Here is a 23,156-nt window from a genome sequence, read left to right as displayed (position 1 = left end):
CTCTCTGCCTCTATCTTGTATATCACTTTCATTATTTTAAATGTTTCTCTAAGATCACCCCTCATCCTTCTGAACTCCAACGAGTAAAGACCCAGTCTACTCAATCTATTATCATAAGGTAACCCCTTCATCTCCGGAATCAGCCTGGTGAATCATCTCTGTACCCCCTCCAAAGCTAGTATATCCTTCCTTAAGTAAGGTGACCAAAACTGCACGCAGTATTCCAGGTGCGGCCTCACCAATACCCTATCCAGTTGCAGCAGGACCTTCCTGCTTTTGTACTCCATCCCTGGGCTGTCTGTTTCGTTCGGTGTGATTGCTGGTATCTCGCTTGGGCTGTCTGTTGAGATTGCCTTTTCCTCAGGTTGTTCCACCTTTCTGTCCACCAGGTGTGGTGTGAGTTGCACATTGTTGTCTGCCTCTGGTTCTTCAGTGTTATCAGTGAATCTACGTTTTACTTGATCTGCATGCCTCCGGCAGGTTTGGCCATTGACCATTTGTACAACCAGTAGTCTGTTTCCCTCTTTGTCTGTTACTGTCCCTGCAAACCATTTGGGACCCCGGCCATAGTTTAGCACAAACACTTTGTCCCCTATCTCATTCCACCTCCCTCTCGAATTTCGGTCATGGTATTCAATTAGGTTTTGACGCTTAGCCTCAACAATTTCATGCATGTCTGGGAGGATTAGCTAGAGCCTAGTCTTTAAGATTCGTTTCATCAATAGTTGCGCGGGGGGAACCCAAGTCAACGAATGCAGACGAGATCTGTATGCCAGCAGCAGTCGTGACAGGCGGGTCTGCAGCATGGGACCTTGGATTCTGAGCATACCTTGTTTAATGATCTGCACTGCTCGCTCTGCCTGGCCATTGGAGGCCAGCTTGAAAGGTGCTGTTTTAACGTGATTTATACCATGGTCAACTATAAAATCGTGAAATTCTGCGCTGGTGAAGCACGGACCATTATCACTGACCAATATGTCAGGAATGTTGTACGTTGCAAACATGGTTCTAAGGCTCTGCACTGTGGTGGAGGTGGTGCTCGAGTTAAAAATGGTGCACTCGATCCATTTTGAAAATGCATCAACGACTACGAGGAACATTTTGCCCATGAATGGGCCCGCATAGTCTACATGCACCCACGACCACGATTTGGTAGGCCAGGGCCAGGGGCTTAGGGGGCCTCCCTGGAGGCATTACTGAGTTGGGCACAAATGGTGCACCGACGGACGCAGAGCTCCAAGTCCGTGTCAATGACAGGCCGCCAGACATGAGATCTGGCTATGGCCTTCATAAGGACGATCCCCTCATGCTGCGATGGAGCACCCAGACAAACGCCTCCCTGCCTCATAAGGGCATAACTACTCGGCTGCCCCACATCAGGCAGTCTGCCTGTAGTGAGAGTTCATGCATGCGCCCATGAAAGGGTTTGACTTCCTTGAGGCAGGCATCGTGAGCCTCTGCCCAGTCACCAGTTAAAACGTATTTTTTAACAAGAGATAATGTGAGGTCGCTGGTCGTCCAGGCTCTGATTTGGCGAGCTGTCATGGGCGAACCTGTGGATTCAAAGGCATTGCTTGCCATGACCATCCCACAGTCCTGTTTGTTAGACCCTTCCGTGGTCGCCAAGGGTAGCCTGCTAAGCGCATCGGCACAGTTGTCTTTGCCTGGTCTGTGCCTTATCGAGTAGTTATAAGCTGCCAGCATGAGTGCCCACCGCTGAATGGTGCCGAGGCTTCGCCGTTGATTGCCTTGCACTCGGATGGTAGGGATGTGAGGGGTTTGTGGTCGGTTTCTAATGCAAACTTGGCCCCGTAAAGGTATTGGTGCATCTTTTTGACACCGTACACGCACGCGAGCGCCTCCTTCTCAACCATACCGCACCCATGCTCCGCCCGCGAAAGTGACCTGGAGGCATAAGCAACGGGCTGCAATTTACCCGCATCATTGACCTGCTGTAAAACGCACCCGAACCCGTACGCTGACGCATCACACGTGAGGACCATCTTTTTCCTGGGTCAAAAATGTCTAAAACACTCTTGGAACATAGAAGGTTGCATGCCTTATTGAAGGCGCGTTCTTGGTCGTCCCCCCAAAACCAATCACACCCCTTTCTGAGTAGCACATGGAGAGGCTCCAGCAGCGTGCTCAAGTTCTGCATAAAGTTTCCAAAGTAATTGAGTAGCCTGAGAAAGGCGCGCAGTTCTGAAACATTCTGGAACCTGGGTGGCAGGTGAATCGTTTCGGATTTGGATTCGGTTGGGCGGATTCCATCAGTGGCAATCCTTCTGCCCAAAAATTCAAACTCAGGCACGAGAAACAGACACTTGGATGTCTTAACTCTTAGGCCTACCCGATCCAGTCGATTTACTACTTCCTCAAGATTGCGGAGATGAGAATCGATGTCCCTGTCCGTGATGAGTATGTCATCTAGAAACGCAACGTTCCCCGGGATAGACTTGAGCAGACTTTCCATGTTGCGCTAGCATATAGCAGCTGCCGACCTGATGCAGAATGGGCATCTATTGTACACAAAAAGGCCTCGATGTGTGTTGATGGTGGTGAGTAGCTTAGACTCTTCGGTCAGTTTTTGCATCATATACACAGAAGTGAGGTCAAGTTTCGAGAAATGTTTTCCTCCAGCCAACGTGGTAAATAGGTCCTCCGCTCTGGGAAGCAGGTATTGGTCCTGTAGGGAGATTTGTAATCCCCAAAGATTCACACGTATCCATCAGGCTTCATGACGGGCACGATGGGGCTTGCCCAGTCGCTGAATTCCACGGGAGAAATTATGCCTTCGCGCAGAAGCCGGTCCAGTTCGTTTTCAATCTTTTCCCTCATCACATAAGGCACAGCTCTAGACTTGTGATTACCAGTCTGGAATTCTGTGTGATGTAGATTCTAACTTTAGCCCCATTGAAGATGCCCACACCTGGCTGAAAGAAATGTTCGAACTGTTGAGCAGGAGGTCCGTTCCTCTGACGACATGGCGTGAACATCATCCCATTTCCAATTAAATTCTGCTAGCCAGCTTCTCCCCAACAGGCTGTGTGATTCCCGGGGACAATCCACAGGGTAAGTCGGAGCACCACTCTTTTGTGTGTGACTGAGAGCATGGTGCTGCCAAGAACTGGGACGATTTCTTTAGTATAGGTCCTTAGTTTGGTGTCGATCTTTGTGAGTTTTGGTCTGTTGCTTTTATGCGGCCACAGCTGTTCAAATTGTTGAACGCTCATGAGGGAATGACTGCCCCCCGTGTCCAGTTCCATGTTGACGGATATCCCGTTGAGTAGAACCCTCATTATAATTGGAGGCATCTTGGTGTAAGAACAGTGGACATTGATCGTGTTAAGCTGCTGTACGTCGGCATCCCGTGCACTGTTCCAACCGTCTTCTGGTCTGCTTTCCGACCCTTCCGAATCGTATACCAGCCGAGCTGCTGTTTTTCTGCACATGCGAGCCAGATGCCCTGTGTAGTTGCAGTTTCTGCAAACGGCATGCTGAAATTGACACACACTGGTTGAGTACCTTCCCCCATATCTCCAACACAGACCATTTCCATTGTTTCCGAAGGATGAGCTACGTCTGGCTGATCTCCCTTGAGCGTCTCTCAATCTGTTGTTGATTGCTCGCATTTGATGAGGTGTGATCGGAATTCATATGGCCCTTGATTTTTTTGGCTTCTGGCGCCACTGTCTGCTGTTGAAGGCCTGCTCTCCTGCCTTTGTCTGTGTGTGGGGGTAGCGGTTTGTTTCACAATGTGAACCTCTTGTTCCAATGCCTCGTTGGTTGTCGTAACCGAAATATAGATCAGCCTCGTTTCTTCTTCATCTGCCAAGAACGTCTGTGCAACAGTGCTGCTGCCTCTAGAGTCAAGTTCTTAGTCTCTATAAGCTTTCGGAATATGCCTGCATGGCCAATTCCTTCAATAAAAAAGTCTCAGTATTTCTCTCCTCAGTTCATCGGGGAACTCACATGAACAAGACGGCCTCTGAAGTTCCGCCACGAAGTCGGGTAAGCTTTGGCCCACGCAGCGTCTGTAGTTGTAGAACCTGTGTATGGCCATGTGTAGGCTGCTCGCTGGCTTCAGGTGGTCTCTCACCAGTGTGCTCAGCTCCTCAAACGACTTGCTTGCTGGTTTCTCGGGTGCCAGAAGGTCTTTCATTAAAGCGTATGTTTTCGAGCCACAGCTGGTCAAGAGATATCCTCTTCTCTTTTCTGCCTTATCGTCGCCCAGCCAGTCTTTGGTCACAAAGCTTTGCTGGAGCCTTTCTATAAAGTCATCCCAATTGTCTCCAGTATTGTATTTCTCATCTGAGCTGTTGGTAGCCATTTTGTGGATTCTGTGATCCCATAACTCGTTGCCACTGTTAAGTCCTGACTCAAATATACTGACTTACAGGAGACACATGCTGAAGTCAAGGTCACTCAGGACCTGCATCTTTAATTCCAGCTCTCCAGTGCTGCACTTGGCTGAGATCTCTCTTTATATACCACAGTGGGACAGGTATGGAGTGTCTCCTGCAAATGCACCCCTGGTGATAAGGTATGCTTATTGTTACAGGTCAAATCCAGTTACAGTCATGTATAGCATGGTAAGATACAGTTATATACAGTAATGTGAGATACATGACACTATTTTTCTACGTTTCACTTCCCCGCTCCGCCAGGCTCTATCTCTGTCTCTCCTGGTCGCTCGGAGGCTTGCGGCCAATCAGAAGGCCCGGTCAGCGGTCGCTCGGAAGATCGTGGAACATGGTCGGCCTGATTGCAGGGTTCCACTTCTGTTTCCGGTTTCAGCGGGAGGCATCAGGGTCAGAGTCTCGAGGGGATCGATGAGACGCAGGCGCAGTAGGACCAAAAATGGACAGTACAATAGTCACTTCGTTACAGGAACGGACTGATCCAGCAATGATTTTAAATTATTACTGACAAACTAGGGTAAAGGCAAAGAGTCCAATCTGCTTCTTTGCGGGGCTGACTCGCACCCAACTTCAGTATGTGTCTTTGTCTTTGTCTCCCGCTCAATTTGGCCGATTGAATGTTTGTCTTATTCTCTAGCTCAGGAATTCCTGCCGTCGCTCTGTGTCCTGGGCCTGTCGGGTCTCTCAGGGTATCAATACACACATTCTACACACACTGCCCTTGATGACAGGAGGTTTGCGAGTCTGTCCTGGTAAATTCTTCAGGAGATTATTTATTGTGAAATCAACATTATTTTTCCGGCGTGATTTGTGCAGTTTTGATCCGTGAAATGTTTGTGAAGGAGAACGAAGGAGAAGGATTGAGATATTTTAATGTGGGACAGAAGCGATATTGCAAAAATTGGGAAGTAACATAATCTCTGTCAGTGCAGAGAGAGGCGACTCAGCTGGTAAGCTTTTCTCTGAACATATCCCCCCATTTTCGTTTGCCATGCCGAACAAAGTTTATGGTAATGTAGTGGACATTTCACAGATCAATCCCGACCGGAAACATTGGCTCAGAAATTGCGGTCGGAGGGTTCATTGAATCGTATAATCATAGAAAAAGTAAGAAACAGAAGATGGCCATTCAAGCTATCGCGTCCGTGCCGGTCAAAAAAGTGCTACCTAGCGACACTGGGCCATTCCTGTTAAGTATAAAAGGGCTGCACCAGATACATGATATAATAAAAACTGAACATGTATTAGCCATAGCCGTAAAATACAGCCTGTGAACTGAGAATGTATGAAATGCCAACACATACAAAGTAAGGAACTGATTCAAGTTTCGCTGTCAATCGGTTCTGATACATTTCCGTCAGTCTAAACAGAAAGTTTTCAATGGCGATTACAACTACTATTCATCTTTCACAGAGTTTTATGTAATTAATTTAATAAGGTTCAATTTAATGTAATATTTCCCCGACCGGGCATCGAACCTGTGCCGATGAGGATAGAGCTGAATCCTAACCAGTAGGTGTCCTTTTACTGGGGCGAGAAAAGGAGCAGCAGAGTTGATGCTGAGAACTCATGAACCTGTCAGACGACCTCTGCGAGAATGTTCAAAGGGAGAATGTTCAAAGTAAACTAGTCGCAGCAGCAGTGAACCACAAAACAAACCCCAGCCAAAACCTGTGCTGTGCCCCAGCACACATGACGGAAATGAAACAGTGGAGTTTAAACATTTTGAGGATTGAATGTCTTTTGGAAATTGCATGTTTTATTAACTATAAAACATATGATTTTTCTTCAATGCTTGGATGTTTTATTGCAGTTCACTGCTGTGGTGACTAGCTAACAAGAACAACAAGAACAACAACTTAACTTTGAGATTAATGCGTGGTATCCGGCTTGGTTTCAATACCCACAAATTACAATTACAATATTGGGACAGTATCTGTAATGCAACATCGGACAGTATTGTATTGCACTGTTAACGTTTCAACTCGATGACATTTAATCACAGCCCCTTCATTAGAAATCATTCCACATATGATTCCTGGGCGCCTGAGTGTACGCAACATTTTCTGATTTAATTTCAGATTTACAGGATTTACAGTACTTTGCTTTTGAAATTTAAAGTTAACTCAACTTGAGGTCATTGGGATTCGATAGCCAGGACTATTCCGCAACGGCAAACGTGAGTCGCGCTTGGTGTGTTGCGTCCCTGGATGCAGGGTAAAGAACATCACTGAATGGGTGCAGAATATTTTGAGGGGGAAAGGGGAACAGCATGAGCTGTGATCGATGTGGGAACCACTGATATAGGTTCCTTCAGTCTGCGTTTTGGGAGCAATTGAAGAAATTAAAGAGCAAGTTCTCAATAGTATTGTATGGATTACTCGCACTGCCCCGCACTAGTGAGTACAGCAATAGTAACGTGTGTCTGGATAAATGGTCCAGGAATTTGGGCATCAGCATCTTAGCGCATTGGGACCAGTTCTGGCGCAGGAGCGACCTGTTACATTTGGATGGATTGGACATCAACAGAGCCCAGTAGGCGGTGGATGTGCATCACGATGAAACATCTGCAGATGTTAAAATTATGTCCTGTATACACAAGTCCTGATGCTTCTTATACATCATAGAGAGCAGTGAATGTGGCCGCAGACAGCACATTACTATCCATCGCTGGGAAATGATATACCATGGCCCGGTAAACCTTCCCATACACCGAGCACAAGCACAGGAAAAACAGGCACAGCAGCATTTCCCGAGCATCCACAGCGAGTAAAATTTTCTTTGATATGTGACAGTTGTATATCTATTTTTGTGTATCTGTGTTAATAACAAGTGTAACTGTGAGTTGTTCTTTGGTATATAATTATATTTGCTTATGTGTGTCAAGGTTTATCTATTTAACTGTAATAGTTATATTTATAATTGTATTGTGGAGAACACCTGTTTGTTCCACATGTATTTTCTGGTTATATAGTTGCTTCTATGTTACTTGAAAGTAATTCGTAAAAAACATAAATAAAATTATAGCTCAGAGATACTCAGAGATAAGTTAATTAATAAAACAGAGGTACAAACAAATGCATTGATAGTAACACTGTAATGAACACAAATAAATTGATAACTAAGGATACACACCATTTTATTTAAATCAAACAGATAGATGCACAAATGTATTTATAAATGTATATCCTAATTCATTAGAAATAAGAAGAGTGCACACAGAAATAAAACACGTCTGTGGCGGGTATCTATGGACACCCAATAATAGAAGGTTTGTTGCAGTCAGCCGGCACAGACAAGATGGGATAAATGGCCTCATTCTGTGCTGAATGATTCGATCATTTTATCTATCTTCGTTCTTACAAGACAGGTTGAATAGGCAGCTGTGTGATGGGAGCACTGATACCTCAAGTATAGTGCATGTAGCTCTAGTGGTGCAATTGGTTAGTGTGTGGTAATAATATAACAGCACAAATCCGTGAAATGCCAGGGTTGTGAGTTCGAGAGCAGTTGATGCTTTTACTTGTGATATTTGTACAGGATTCGAAGCTACAATTGATGTATCCCTAAGCTCTATCTAATTATTTGCTGTCCCATGCGAGCGTTTAGTTTCATCTTGCACACAAGTTGGCAATGGAGGTTGCAAGTTTTATTTTTTTAGGCGGGAAAGGAACCTTTTTCACACTTAAACCATTAACTCTGTCGTGCAGAATATTGTGCCAGAAACAGACTCGATTCCAATGCAGTGAGAAGACATTTGTTGCAAACGGGATGTGGAAATACGTTGGTTACCTCCACATGATTCCGGTAGCAAGTTCAACGGAACCAAGGATTCTCTTAAACACGTCGCTCAGAATTTTGTGCACAAGTGGCGAAATGGCTCTGCGTTGGACTTCCCGCTGATTCTGTTCGATAGCAACATTCAAAGCTTGTCGAGTCGTGTCCCACTAAAGTCCAATTGTAGAAAAACAGAATGTTTACAGCACAGAAAATGTCCATTCGTCCCATCAAGCCCGTGCCGGTTCTCAGCTCTTTGCTTTCCCCGACCTTTCCCTTTCGGGCAGTGTTCTTTGGTTCCGGCGCTGGAAAGCGACATTTTGCACCAAAACCGCAACTGTTTGCTCTATGGCCGCATATCATTCTACCGCTTGTCTGTTATGGCAGGAAGTGTTAATGACTCGGGCTTGAAATCCACTCGGATATTTTTTGCTCGTTGCGATACTGTTAATGTCCAGGCTAATATTTATCCCTCAATCAACATAACAAAAAAATGATTCTCGTGTCATTATCACATAGCTGTTACTGGGACCTTGCTGTGCGCTAATTGGCTGCTGCCTTTCCTACATTACATCAGTGCCTACACTCCAAAGTACTTCATTGGCTGTAAATCGTTTTGAGATGTCCGGTGGTCGTGAAAGGCGCTACATCAATGCAGCCTTTTATTTAAAACTCCGTCCAACATTCGGCTGATTAAGAAGCTTCCGGGCAACAGAGCCTAAGAGTTTCGCCAGTGACGGAGGAGTGTTCAAATTGTCGCCCAATTCTGCAAAATGTGAAGAGCTGAGAAAGATTTCCCCTCAAGCAACGAATAATGTGCTGCGTTGGGCAGGAGCAGAGAGATCAGCTGTAAATTTGTTCAGGTGCAGCCGTTTATCTTGCAGATCAAACAGTTGAAAATACACTGCCGCTGACAGGAAATCGAACCAGGGCCGAGTCCTAACCACTAGACCACTAGGGAAGCTGCTGCAAATGTGTTTCTCAGCAAGCACACCAACGCAATATACCCTCCTGGCTCCTTCGAAATTCACATCACATTCGCGCCACATAAAACTGTTTGTAGCAAATGCCATTTTTGTTGAGAACACGAAAGACATGTCCACACAACCATAGCATTAAGTCGGGTAGGCATCCACTGAAATGTATTTCATTCTGCCTCTTTCTCTGAATTTTTCACTCTTGGTGCCGGGTGAACATTTCATTTGGTGTTTTTGTCCTGAACTGAAGCCTTTTGCCCATCTCCGAACGACAGAACCCTTATGTATGCCCATTCCTGCTCATGACCATTTACGGGAACTGGTCACCAGTTCATCGTTGATCAACAGACTAAGAAACAGAAGTAAACAGAAAGATGTGACTCTTCACCTCGGCGGCAAAGAAGCAATGGATGTTATTCCAAATAATTCCCAACCCTTGGGATTCTGTGCGGATTTGTTTCATTATAAAGATTGGATTGTAAATATTACGAAAAACCGAAAATATTATGAAAAACTGTTTAATGGACCGAATCCACGACCTTGGCATTATTACTACTATGCTTTTACCAACTGAGCTAATCGGCCACAAAGTCCATTGAGGCATCTGAAAGCCCAGCCTGAGGGGATTGTGTTTCCGGCTCACATTGGGTGACAGAGTTATTGCATAAACATTGAACACATCACATTGCTTAAACATTGTTCACTGTTCATATACAAAACTGGGCAGAGTGTAAATAGAAAGTAAGAGAAAAAGAGCGCTGAATCTAACAAAATTCACGCTGAAAATTATTATCACGCAACCGCTGAACAGCCCATACCTCAAGCACTGTCCCGATATAAAGCTAGTCTCTCCCCTTAAAATGAAGGGAGCACAAATTAACCTGAAATTGCCGAAACCCGGGATCTTTAGATCTACAGTCTAACGCTCTCCCAACTGAGCTATTTCTGACTGACAGCAAATGATCCAAACTTTGTCATGCCTTTTTGAAGGAAAACCTAACCACGGGAGGAATTGCCCCGCCCATTCAGTCCTCACTTCGGGGCAATGGGTCCCAAACAGATCTCGGAGCTCAGGTTGTGTTAATGTAATGTATAATGATACTTAAAATCTAAATGCTCAGGTTAAGTTATCAATCCCCACGGCCCAGGCACTCTCTGATTAAAGTCTGCACTCGTTGCTATTTTAAAATGTTGAATGTTTCCACACTAGCAATGCATTGATTGATAGCCGTGCTGTGATACGTGAGAGTGATGTGGCGCAAAAAGGTACATTGAAGATTAATGATAGCCATGATTGTTCTGACATTTACAGTGTCAATTGGCAGTTCTAGTTCCATATGTTGAGAGAAGTCTAATCATTTACTGCTGGCTTTAAAATAGCAGGCACAGAAGTGTATGTTGTATCGCTGCAACGAATGATGCGCTGCTGATGGCTGAAGCAGCAGGAGTGTGGTGAGCAGTAAATTTGTTCAGGACCAGCCAATTACCTTGCATTTCAAACAATCCAAAATACACTGAGTTGCACTGACCCCGAGTCAAGGTGAAATTATATTTTCACTCATTAGTAGCGAGAAGCTGCATAGAGATAAGAGTCGCGAATCAAGGAGAGATTTTCTGATACTGATGGTGAATCTCATTTAAATCAAGCACTCCATGAATTCTCTGCTGGGGGATTCACAACTGGGGAATCGCCCATTAAATAAGCTTAAAAATGTGAACCTACAACCTCAGTCTCTGCTCCCTGTCTGTAATTGCAGGGAGGCAGCTACTGTCTCTGCCCCAGGAGCTCAGCTTGTGTGGACAGTTTGCACATCTCACCCGGTGTGGCACTGAGTCCCACACAACAGAATGCGATCAGGTTCCTTCCTCGGTCTTACTCATCTTAGTTTATTGCACGCGGTGTGGTACTGAGCCTCACACAGAGCAGGGAAAGCCCAGGCTCCATCCCCACCTGTGGTATGTTCCTCTATCTCTCCCAGTGTGGTACTGAGACCCACACAGAGCAGAGAAAGCCCAGGCTCCATCTCCACCTGTGGTATGTTCCTCTATCTCTCCCAGTATGGTACTGAGACCCACACAGAGCAGAGAAAGCCCGGGCTCCATCTCCGCCTGTGGTATGTTACTCTATCTCACCCAGTGTGGTACTGAGACCCACACAGAGCAGGATGGGTCGAGGCTCCATTACAGACCTGTGGTTCGTTGTTTTCATTCTGTATGCTACTGACAACTATATAAAGCAGAAAGAGCAGGGGCCCATCATTGGCCTGGGCTCTAGAGTGCCTGGTTCCTAGGGCATCCAGTGAAGCAACCACGTGTTTATCTGATCCGTACACTGAATAATAATATTGCAGAAGAACTCGTGGAAAGATTCCCAAAGTTGTGAGAAACCCAGATACCATGTTAATTGGTCGATGAACCATTCTAATAGATGGACGCGGGTTTTCTGATCAATTTGTTCAACGTGTTTTCTTTCATCAACCATTTGCATGTTCCCACAATGAATACTACGTTCTTTACTTGGGATAACTGAACAGAGAGTGGACAGTTGTTGGCTTGCTCACTGTGATCTGAAGTTTTGGCTCGATAACCTCATATGTTGTTGCCAATAATTCCGTACATCTCTGTAGTGCAATCGGGTAGCGCGTTGATCTGTTAACCGAAAGATTGGTGGCTCGAGATCACAGAGGGATGGTGCTTTTACTTCCTGGTGTTCAATATCTGTGGTTTGGCTGCAAGAAAATGGGGGAAAAACTGTGCCAGATGGAATTTAAGTTGGAAAGTGTGAGATCCTCCAATTGGATCAGAGAAAGCCATTTTGTAACACCGATGGCGATGACAGGCACGGGGCCGTTCAGACCACTGGGCCAGGCCTCCACACTGCTCCCCGACCTGCTCCAATGGTTGAGCAGCCCCCTGACTACGAACCTTTAAAGATGTATGTGCTACAATGCCCAAATCTCTCTCTGTCTCCCTTTAGTGCTTATCCCTGACGCATGATTGACTATTGAGCATTTACCCTGCCCACGTGCACACCATTTAAGTTACACACCATTTTCCAGTCATGTGACCAATCTCCGAAAACAGTAAGATCTGCCTGAAGCAGACGGGCCCCTAAGACTCGCACAAATCTTGATATCATAGAAACATAGAAACATAGAAAATAGGTGCAGGAGTAGGCCATTCGGCCCTTCTAGCCTGCACCGCCATTCAATGAGTTCATGGCTGAACATTCAACTTCAGTACCCCATTCCTGCTTTCTCGCCATACCCCTTGATCCCCCTAGCAGTAAGGACCTCATCTAACTCCTTTTTGAATATATTTAGTATATCCTTATGCAAATTTATAGCTTGTGCCTCCATCACCTACAACCAGATCATTAATAAAAAAATAGTAAAGAGCAACGTATCCAACACCAACTCCTGCGGGACCTCACTGCTGACCGGTATCCAAACAAACCCAATCCATCTATAACAGCTTGCTGCCTACGCACTGCCAGCCTACTCCCAATCCAGCTCATTGTATTATGACTAATACCAGGAAAAAAATGTCAAAGATTGGTTAAAGTAAATGTTGGTCCCTTTGAGGATGAGACTGGGGAATTAATAATGGAGTACAGGGAAATGGCAGCGATTTTGAACAAATATTTTGTATCAGTCTTCACGGTAGAGCATGCTAAAAACATCCAAATAGTAGATAGTCAAGAAACTATGGAGAGGGAGGAACTAAAAACAATCACTAAGGCTAAAGAAGTAGTGTTTGGGACTAAAGGTGGACAGGTTCCCTGGACCAATGGCTTGCATTCTAGGGTCTGCAGAGATAGTGGATGTATTGGTTGTAATCTACCAAAATTCATTGGATTCTGGGGAGGTCGCAGAAGTTTGGAAAATCACAAATGTAACAATCTATTTCAAAAAGGAGACAGAAAATAGCCTAACTTCTGTAATTGGGAAAACGCTGGAGTCCATTATTAAGGAAGCAGTAGGAGTACATTTGGAAAAGCATAATACAGATAAGCAGAGTCAGTATGGTTTTAAAACAGGGAAATCATGTTTGACAAATTTGCTGGAGTTCTTTGAGGAAGTAATGTGCAAGGTGGATAAGGGGGAACCAATGAATGTGGTGTATTTGGTTTTCCAGCAGGTACACAAGAAGATGCCACACAACAGGTTACTGCACAAGAAAAAATGTCATGGGCTTGTGAGTAATATATTAGCATGGCTAGAGGGTGGGTTAACTAACAGAAGACAGAGTCGGGATAAATGGGTCAGTTTCCGGTTGTCAAATGGCAACTATTGGGGTATCACAGGGATTACTGCTGGGGCCCCAACTATTTACAATCTATATTAATGACGTGGATGAAGGGAACGAGTGTAATGTTTCCAAGTTTGCTGATGATACAAAGATGGGTGTTAAAGCACATTGTGTGGAGGACAGAAATAATCTGCAACGTTATGTAGACAGGCTAATTGAGTGGACAAATTAAGTGTAATGTGGAAAAGTGTGAGGTTATCCACTTTGGCGGAAAAAATAAAAATACAATTTATTATTTAAATGGAGAGATATTACAAAATGCGGCAGTACAGAGGGACCTGGGGGTCCTGGTGCATGAAACACAAAAAGTCAGTATGCAGGTACAGGAAATAATTATGAAGGCAAAGAAATGTTGGCCTTTATTGCAATGGGGATAGAGTATAAAAGCAGGAAAGTCCTACAATTATTGTGCAGAGTATTGGTGAGACCACACCTGGAGTACTGCATACAATGTGGATCACCTTATTTAAGGAAGGATATACTTGCATTGGAGACAGTTCAGAGAATCTTCACTAGTTTAATTTCTGAGATGAAGGGGTTGACTTATGAAGATAGGTTGAGCCTATACTCATTGGAGTTTAGAAGAATGAGAGATGATCTTATTAAGCGGGCTCGACAAGGTAGATGCAGAGAGGATGTTTCCACTCGTGGGGAATCTAGAACTGGGGAGCATAATTTAAGAATAAGGGGTAGCCGATTGAGAACTGGGATGAGGATAATTTTCTTCTCTTCGAGTGTCGCAAATCTTTGGAATTTCCTACCCCAGAGAGCTGTGGAGGCAGGGTCATTGAAAATATTTAAAATGGAGATAGCCAGACTTTTGATCGATAATGGAGTGAAGGGTTACGGTGAGCAGGCAGGGAAGTGGAGCTATGCCAAGATCATATCAGCCATGATCTTATTAAATGGCAGAACAGGTTCGAGTGGACAATGGCCTACTCCTGCTCATATTTCTTATGTTTATTTAAAGGTTGAAGTATGGATGCAAACACAATCAGCGTTATTTTTTTATCTGACCCTTTCCCCGTTGATTATTTTATCAAATATCCCGAATATTAAACTTCAGTCCAGTTAGAGGGCTAATCAGTAACAGCAGAATAAAAGCCCAACGTTCAGAATGGACACGATTCAGTCTGGGACATCAGCGAATCCAAACCCTGCAGTCACTTGTGAACTCGCTGCTGTCTCAGCAGGTTGGATAGCTGAGTGTATCCGTTCCCATCCTCGGAGCAGATGAACGGCCTCTCTCCAATGTGAGCTCGCTGGTGTATCAGCAGGTTGGATGAGGTAGTGAATCCCTTCCCACACTCAGAGCAGGTGAACCGCCTCTCCCCAGTGTGAACTCGCTGGTGTCTCAGCAGGGCGGATAAGGTAGTGAATCCCTTCCCACACTCAGAACTGGTGAACGGCCTCTCCCCAGTGTGACTGCGCCGATGACCTTCCAAATCAGATCGGTAATTGAATCCCTTCCCACAGTCCCCACATTCCCACGGTTTCTCCGTGGTGCGGGGGTCCTTGTGTCTCTCCAGGTTGGATGATCAGTTGAAGCCTGGTCCACACACACAACACCTGTATGGTTTCTCCCCGCTTGAATGGTGCGATGTTTTGTCTGTCTGTGTAACTGGTTAAAGCTCTTTCCAGAGTCAATGCACTGGAACACTCTCACTCGGGTGTGTGTGTCTCGGTGCTTTTCCAGTCACACTGATGTATGAAATCTGTTTCCACAGACAGAACGGACAAACTTTTCTCCTTCCACATTGAAACGCCGATGATATTCAGGTCCTGAGGAATCGAGTGATTCCGTCAGATCTTGACGTGATATTTGATTTGTGTTCCCCGTCTGCAAATCCTGCCCTTCTGATAACCTGGAAAAGGAGTTTACAAAATTCATTACTGCACGTACAGGACAGAAATTCAGAAGACAATTCCAGATTCTATGGAACATTCTTTCCTCTCTTGTTCCTCCCAAAGCTGTAAATCCCCGCCCCATACACTCTTCCCCCTCACTGTCCTGACATTAAGTTTGTCCACTGCTCCCAGTTTTCATCACCAACTCTGGCTGGTTTCAGTTCTACACTCAATGGTTTCCCCTCTCCTGAAGGTACTGACTCTGGCTGGGTTCAGTTCTACACTCACTGGTTCCCCTCCCCTGAAGGTGCTGACTCTGGCTGGGTTGTGTTCTACACTCACTGGTTCCCCTCCCCTGAAGGTGCTGACTCGGGCTGGGTTCAGTACTACACTCACTGATTCCCCTCCCCTGAAAGTGCTGACTCTGGCTGGGGTCAGTACTACACTCACTGGTTCCCCTCCCTAAATGTGCTGACTCTGGCTGGGTTCAGTTCTACACTCACTGGTTCCCCCTCCCTCTCCTCCCCTGTAGGCGCTAAACATGGCTGGGTTCAGTTTTACACTCACTGGTTCCCCTCCCCTAAAGGTGCTGACTCTGGCTGGGTTCATAGAAACATAGAAAATAGGTGAAGGAGTAGGCCATTCGGCCCTTCGAGCCTGCACCACCATTCAATAAGATCATGGTTGATTATTCACCTCAGTACTCCTTTCCTGCTTTCTCTCCAAAGCCCTTGATCCTTTTAGCCGTAAGGGCCATATCCAAATCCCCCTTGAATATATCTAATGAACTGGCATGAACAACTCTCTGCAGAAGAGAATTCCACAGGTTAACAACTTTCTCAGTGAAGAAGTATCGCCTCATCTCGGTGGTAAATGGCCTACACCTTATCCTTAGACTGTGACCTCTGGTTCTGGACTCCTTCAACATTGGGAACATTCTTCCTGCATCTAAACTGTCCAGTCCCATCAGAATGTTATATGTTTCTATGAGAACCCCGCTCATTCTTCTAAACTCCAGTGAATAAAGGCCCAACTGATCCAACCTCTCCTCATATGTCAGTCCTGCCATCCCTGGCATCAGTCTGGTGAACCTTCGCTGCACTCCATCAATAGCAAGAACGTCCTTCCTCAGATTAGGAGACCAAAACAGAACACAATATTCCAGGTGAGGCCTCAGCAAGGCCTTGTAACTGCAGTAAGACCTCCCTGCTCCTATACTCAAATCCCCTAGCGATGAAGGTCAACATAACATTTGCCTTCTTCATCACCTGCGCCAAACTGTATGCCAACCTTCAATGCCTGATGGACCATGCCACGCAGATCTCGTTGCACCTCCACTTTTCCTAATCTGCCGTCATTCAGATAATATCTGCCTTCATGTTTTTGCCACCAAAGTGGATAACCTCACATTTATCCACATTATACAGCATCTGCCATGCACTTGCTCATTCACCTAACCTGTCCAAGTCACCCTGCAGCTTCTTAGCATCCTCCTCACAGCTCACACCGCCACCCAGCTTAGTGTCTTCTGCAAACTTGGAGATATTACTCTCAATTCCTTCCTCTAAATCATTGATGTATATTGTAAGTAGCTGGGGTCCCAGCATTGAGCCCTGCGGCACCCCACTAGTCTCTGCCAGCCATTCTGAACGGGTCCATTTACCCGACTCTCTGCTTCCTGTCTGCCAACGAGTTCTCTATCCACGTCAAAACATTACCCCCAATAACATGTTCTACACTCATTGGTCCGGTGAAAAGCGGTTGATATTGTTTCTGTCACTCAATGGTACAATGGGGCAGTTTTAAATTGCTTGGTTAAGATAGACGAGACACTTTATGAGTCACTTTCTGGTACTGTATGTCAGTGTGTGATTGACAGATGTGTATAGGACAGATACTGTCACTCACTCTTTAGTACTGTGCATCAGTGTAGGATTGACAGGTGTGTATAAGATAGACACTGTCACTCACTCTCCAGTACTGTGTCTCAGTGTGTGATTGTCAGGTGTGTATAGGACAGACATTGTCACTCACAATCTGGTACTGTGTGTCAGTGCGTGATTGATAGGTGCGTATAGAACAGACACTGCCACTCACTGTCTGCTACTGTGTGTCAGTGTAGGATTGACAGGTGTGTATAGGACAGACACTATCACTCACTCTCTGGTACTGTGTGTCAGTGTGTGATTGACAGGTGTGTATAGAACAGACACTGTCACTCACTCTCTGAGACTGTGTGTCAGTGTAGGATTGACAGGTGTGTATTGGACAGACACTGACACTCACTGTCTGGTACTGTGTGTCAGTTTAGGATTGACAGGTGTTTATAGGACAGACACTATAACTCACTCACTGGTACTGTGTGTCAGTGTAGGATTGACAGGTGTGTACACGACAGACACTGTTACTCACTCTCTGCTACTGTGTGTCAGTGTAGGATAAACTGCTGAAGATGCGATGGACACTGTACTTCTCATTCTCTGAAATTGATATCAGTATGGGTATATTGGTTAACATTGGATAGATATTGCATCAATCAATCTCTGGTACAGTGAGGCAGAGTTGGATTGCCAGGTGAGATTTTTTTATAGATACTGCTCCTGTTTTTTTCTCATTCTATGTGACATATTCTGATGACACGCAAATGTTGGATAGATACTGCCTCTCTCATTCTCTGACACTATGTGACAGGTGAGTGCTGGATAGATACTGCCTCTTTCTATCTCTGACATTATGTGACAGGTGATTGTTGGATAGAAAGTACCTCTGTCATTCTCTGACACAATGTGACAGGTGACTGTAGGATAGATACTGCCTCTCTCATTCTCTGATTCAACGTGACAGGTGAGTGTTGGATAGATACTGCCTCTCATTCTCTGATACTATGCGACAGCTGAGTGTTGGATAGACACTGCCTCTCTCTAACTCAGATAGTATGTGACAGGTGAGTGTTGGATAGATACTGCCTCTAACTTTCACAGATACTATGTGACAGGTGAGTGTTGGATAGATACTGCCTCTCTGATTCACTGATAATGTGTGACAGGTGAGCGTTGGATAGGTACTGTAACTCTCATTCTCTGACACTATGTGACAGGTGAGTGTTGGATAGATACAGCCACTATCATTCTCTGACACGATGTGACAGGTGAGTGTTGGATCGATATTGCCTCTCGCATTCTCTGACACTATGTGACAGGTGAGTGTTGGAAAGATTCTGCCTCTGTCATTCTCTGACACTATGTGACGGGTGAGTCTTGGATAGATACTGCCTCTCTCATTCTCTGATACTTTGGGACAGGTGAGTGTTGGATAGACACAGCCTCTCTCTGACTCAGATAGCATGTGACAGGTGAGTTTTGGATAGATGCTGCCTCTAACTTTCACAGATACTATGTGACAGGTGAGTGTTGGATAGATAATGCCTCTCTGATTCACTGTTAATTTTTGACAGGTGAGCGTTGGATATATACTGTAACTCTCATTCTCTGACAATATCTGACAGGTGAGTGTTGGATAGATGCTGCCTCTCTCATTCTCTGACACGATGTGACAGGTGAGTGTTGGATCGATACTGCCTCTCTCATTCTCTGACACGATGTGACAGGTGAGTGTTGGAAAGATACTGCCTCTCTCATTCTCGGACACGAGGTAACAGGTGATTGTTGGATAGATACTGCCTGTCTCATTCTGTGACACGATGTGACAGGTGAGTGTTGGATAGTTACTGCCTCTCTCATTTTCTGATACGATGTGACAGGTGAGTGTTGGATAGATACTGCCTCTCTCATTCACTGATTCTATGTGACAGGTGAGCGTAGGATAGATACTGCCATTCTCATTCCCTGACACTATGTGACAGGTGACTGTTGGATAGATACAGCGACTCTCATTCTCTGACACTATGTGACAGGTGAGTATTGGATAGATACAGCCACTCTCATTCTCTGAAATTATGTGACAGGTGAGCGTAGGATAGAAACTGCCACTCTCATTCCCTGACACTATGTGACAGGTGAGTGTTCGACAGATACTGCCTATCTCATTCTCTGTCTCAATGTGACAGGTGAGTGTTGGAGAGACACTGCCTCTCTCATTCTCTGATACAATGTGACAGGTGAGTGTTGGATAGATGCTGCCTCTGTCATTCTCTGATACTATGTGACAGGTGAGTGTTGGATAGATGCTGCTTCTCATTCTCTGACACTATGTGACAGGTGAGTGTTGGAAAGATACTGCCTCTCTCATTCTCGGACACTATGTGACAGGTCAGTGTTGGATAGATACTGCCTCTCTCATTCTCTGACACTATGTGACGGGTGAGTGTTGGATAGATACTGCCTCTCTCATTCTCTGACACGATGTGACAGGTGAGTGTTGGATAGTTACTGCCTCTCTCATTCTCTGATACTATGTGACAGCTGAGTGTTGATAGACACTGCCTCTCTCTAACTCAGATAGTATGTGACAGGTGAGTGTTGGATAGATACTGCCTCTAACTTTCACAGATACTATGTGACAGGTGAGTGTTGGATAGATACTGCCTCTCTGATTCACTGATAATGTGTGACAGGTGAGTGTTGGATAGGTACTGTAACTCTCATTCTCTGACACGATGTGACAGGTGAGTGTTGGATAGATACAGCCACTCTCATTCTCTGAAACTATGTGACAGGTGAGTGTTGGATAGATACGCCCTCTCTCATTCTCTGACACTATATGATAGGTGAGTGTTGGATAGATGCTGCCTCTCTCATTCTCTGACACGATGTGACAGGTGAGTGTTGGATAGAAAGTACCTCTGTCATTCTCTGACACAATGTGTCAGGTGACTGTAGGATAGATACTGCCTCTCTCATTCTCTGATTCAACGTGACAGGTGAGTGTTGGATAGATACTGCCTCTCATTCTCTGATACTATGCGACAGCTGAGTGTTGGATAGACACTGCCTCTCTCTAACTCAGATAGTATGTGACAGGTGAGTGTTGGATAGATACTGCCTCTAACTTTCACAATACTATGTGACAGGTGAGTGTTGGATAGATACTGCCTCTCTGATTCACTGATAATGTGTGACAGGTGAGCGTTGGATAGGTACTGTAACTCTCATTCTCTGACACTATGTGACAGGTGAGTGTTGGATCGATATTGCCTCTCTCATTCTCTGACACTATGTGACAGGTGAGTGTTGGAAAGATTCTGCCTCTCTCATTCTCGGACACTATGTGACAGGTGACTGCTGGATAGATACTGCCTCTGTCATTCTCTGACACTATGTGACGGGTGAGTGTTGGATAGATACTGCCTCTCTCATTCCCTGACACTATGTGACAGGTGAGTGTTGGATAGTTACTGCCTCTCATTCTCTGATACTTTGGGACAGGTGAGTGTTGGATAGACACAGCCTCTCTCTGACTCAGATAGTATGTGACAGGTGAGTTTTGGATAGATGCTGCCTCTAACTTTCACAGATACTATGTGACAGGTGAGTGTTGGATAGATAATGCATCTCTGATTCACTGATAATGTGTGACAGGTGAGCGTTGGATATATACTGTAACTCTCATTCTCTGACACTATCTGCCAGGTGAGTGTTGGATAGATGCAGCCACTCTCATTCTCTGAAACGATGTGACAGGTGAGTGTTGGATAGAATCTGCCTCTCCCATTCTCTGACACGATGTGACAGGTGAGTGTTGGATCGATACTGCCTCTCTCATTCTCTGACACTATGTGACAGGTGAGTGTTGGAAAGATACTGCCTCTCTCATTCTCGGACACGAGGTAACAGGTGATTTTTGGATAGATACTGCCTGTCTCATTCTGTGACACGATGTGACAGGTGAGTGTTGGATAGTTACTGCCTCTCTCATTTTCTGATACTATGTGACAGGTGAGTGTTGGATAGATACTGCCTCTCTCATTCACTGATTCTATGTGTACAGGTGAGCGTAGTACATATACTGCCAGTCTCATTCCCTGACACTATGTGACAGGTGAGTGTTGGATAGATACAGCCACTCTCATTCTCTGACACTATGTAACAGGTGAGTATTGGATAGATACAGCCACTCTCATTCTCTGAAATTATGTGACAGGTGAGTGTTGGATAGATACGGCCTCTCTCATTCTCTGACACTATGTGAAAGGTGAGTGTTGGATAGATGCTGCCTCTCTCATTCTCTGACACGATGTGACAGGTGAGCGTTGGATAGATACTACCTGTCTCATTCCCTGACACTATGTGACACGTGAGTGTTCGACAGATACTGCCTATCTCATTCTCTGTCTCAATGTGACAGGTGAGTGTTGGAGAGATACTGCCTCTCTCATTCTCTGATACAATGTGACAGGTGATTGTTGGACAGATACATTTTCTCTCATTCAATGGCACTATGTGACAGGGGAGTGTTGGATAGATACTGCTTCTCTCATTCTCAGATACAATGTGACAGGTGAGTGTTGGATAGATACTGCCTCTCTCATTCTCTGACACCATGTGACAGGTGAGTGATGGATAGATGCTGCTTCTCTCATTCTCTGACACCAAGTGACAGGTGAGTGTTGCATAGATACTGCCTGACTCATTCTCTGACACGATGTAACAGGTGAGTGTTGGAACGAGACTGCCTCTCTCATTCTCTGATACTATGTGACAGGTGAGTGTTGGAAAGATTCTGCCTCTCTCATTCTCGGACACTATGTGACAGGTGAGTGCTGGTTAGATACTGCCTCTGTCATTCTCTGATACTATGTGACAGGTGAGTGTTGGATAGACACTGCCTCTCTCATTCTCTGAAACCAAGTGACAGGTGAGTGTTGGATAGATGCTGCTTCTCATTCTCTGACACTATGTGACAGGTGAGTGTTGGAAAGATACTGCCTCTCTCATTCTCGGACACTATGTGACAGGTGAGTGTTGGAAAGATTCTGCCTCTCACATTCTCGGACACTATGTGACAGGTGAGTGCTGGATAGATACTGCCTCTGTCATTCTCTGACACTATGTGACAGGTGAGTCTTGGATAGATACTGCCTCTCTCATTCTCTGATACTTTGGGACAGGTGAGTGTTGGATAGACACAGCCTCTCTCTGACTCAGATAGCATGTGACAGGTGAATTTTGGATAGATGCTGCCTCTAACTTTCACAGATACTATGTGACAGGTGAGTGTTGGATAGATAATGCCTCTCTGATTCACTGTTAATTTTTGACAGGTGAGCGTTGGATATATACTGTAACTCTCATTCTCTGACACTATCTGACAGGTGAGTGTTGGATAGATACAGCCACTCTCATTCTCTGAAACGATGTGACAGGTGAGTGTTGGATAGATGCTGCCTCTCTCATTCTCTGACACGATGTGACAGGTGATTGTTGGATCGATACTGCCTCTCTCATTCTCTGACACTATGTGACAGGTGAGTGTTGGAAAGATACTGCCTCTCTCATTCTCGGACACGAGGTAACAGGTGATTGTTGGATAGATACTGCCTGTCGCATTCTCTGACACTATGTGACAGGTGAGTATTGGATCGATACAGCCACTCTCATTCTCTGAAATTATGTGACAGGTGAGTGTTGGATAGATACGGCCTCTCTCATTCTCTGACACGATGTGAAAGGTGAGTGTTGGATAGATGCTGCCGCTCTCATTCTCTGACACGATGTGACAGGTGAGCTTAGGATAGATACTGCCTGTCTCATTCCCTGACACTATGTGACAGGTGAGTGTTCGACAGATACTGCCTATCTCATTCTCTGTCTCAATGTGACAGGTGAGTGTTGGAGAGACACTGCCTCTCTCATTCTCTGATACA

The 23,156-nt window shown here is 45.2% G+C and overlaps 1 pseudogene; it reads right to left on the bottom strand.

The window, feature by feature from the left end:
• Nucleotides 1-14,649: 14,649 nt before the first annotated feature.
• LOC139239490 (zinc finger protein 84-like) overlaps nt 14,650-23,156 on the bottom strand; it is a 219,205-nt pseudogene continuing 210,698 nt past the window's right edge.

The sequence above is a fragment of the Pristiophorus japonicus genome, chromosome 27 (genome assembly GCF_044704955.1).
Source record: "Pristiophorus japonicus isolate sPriJap1 chromosome 27, sPriJap1.hap1, whole genome shotgun sequence".
In the NCBI taxonomy this organism is placed as follows: domain Eukaryota; kingdom Metazoa; phylum Chordata; class Chondrichthyes; family Pristiophoridae; genus Pristiophorus; species Pristiophorus japonicus.
This window is presented reverse-complemented; position numbering and strand designations above follow the sequence as displayed.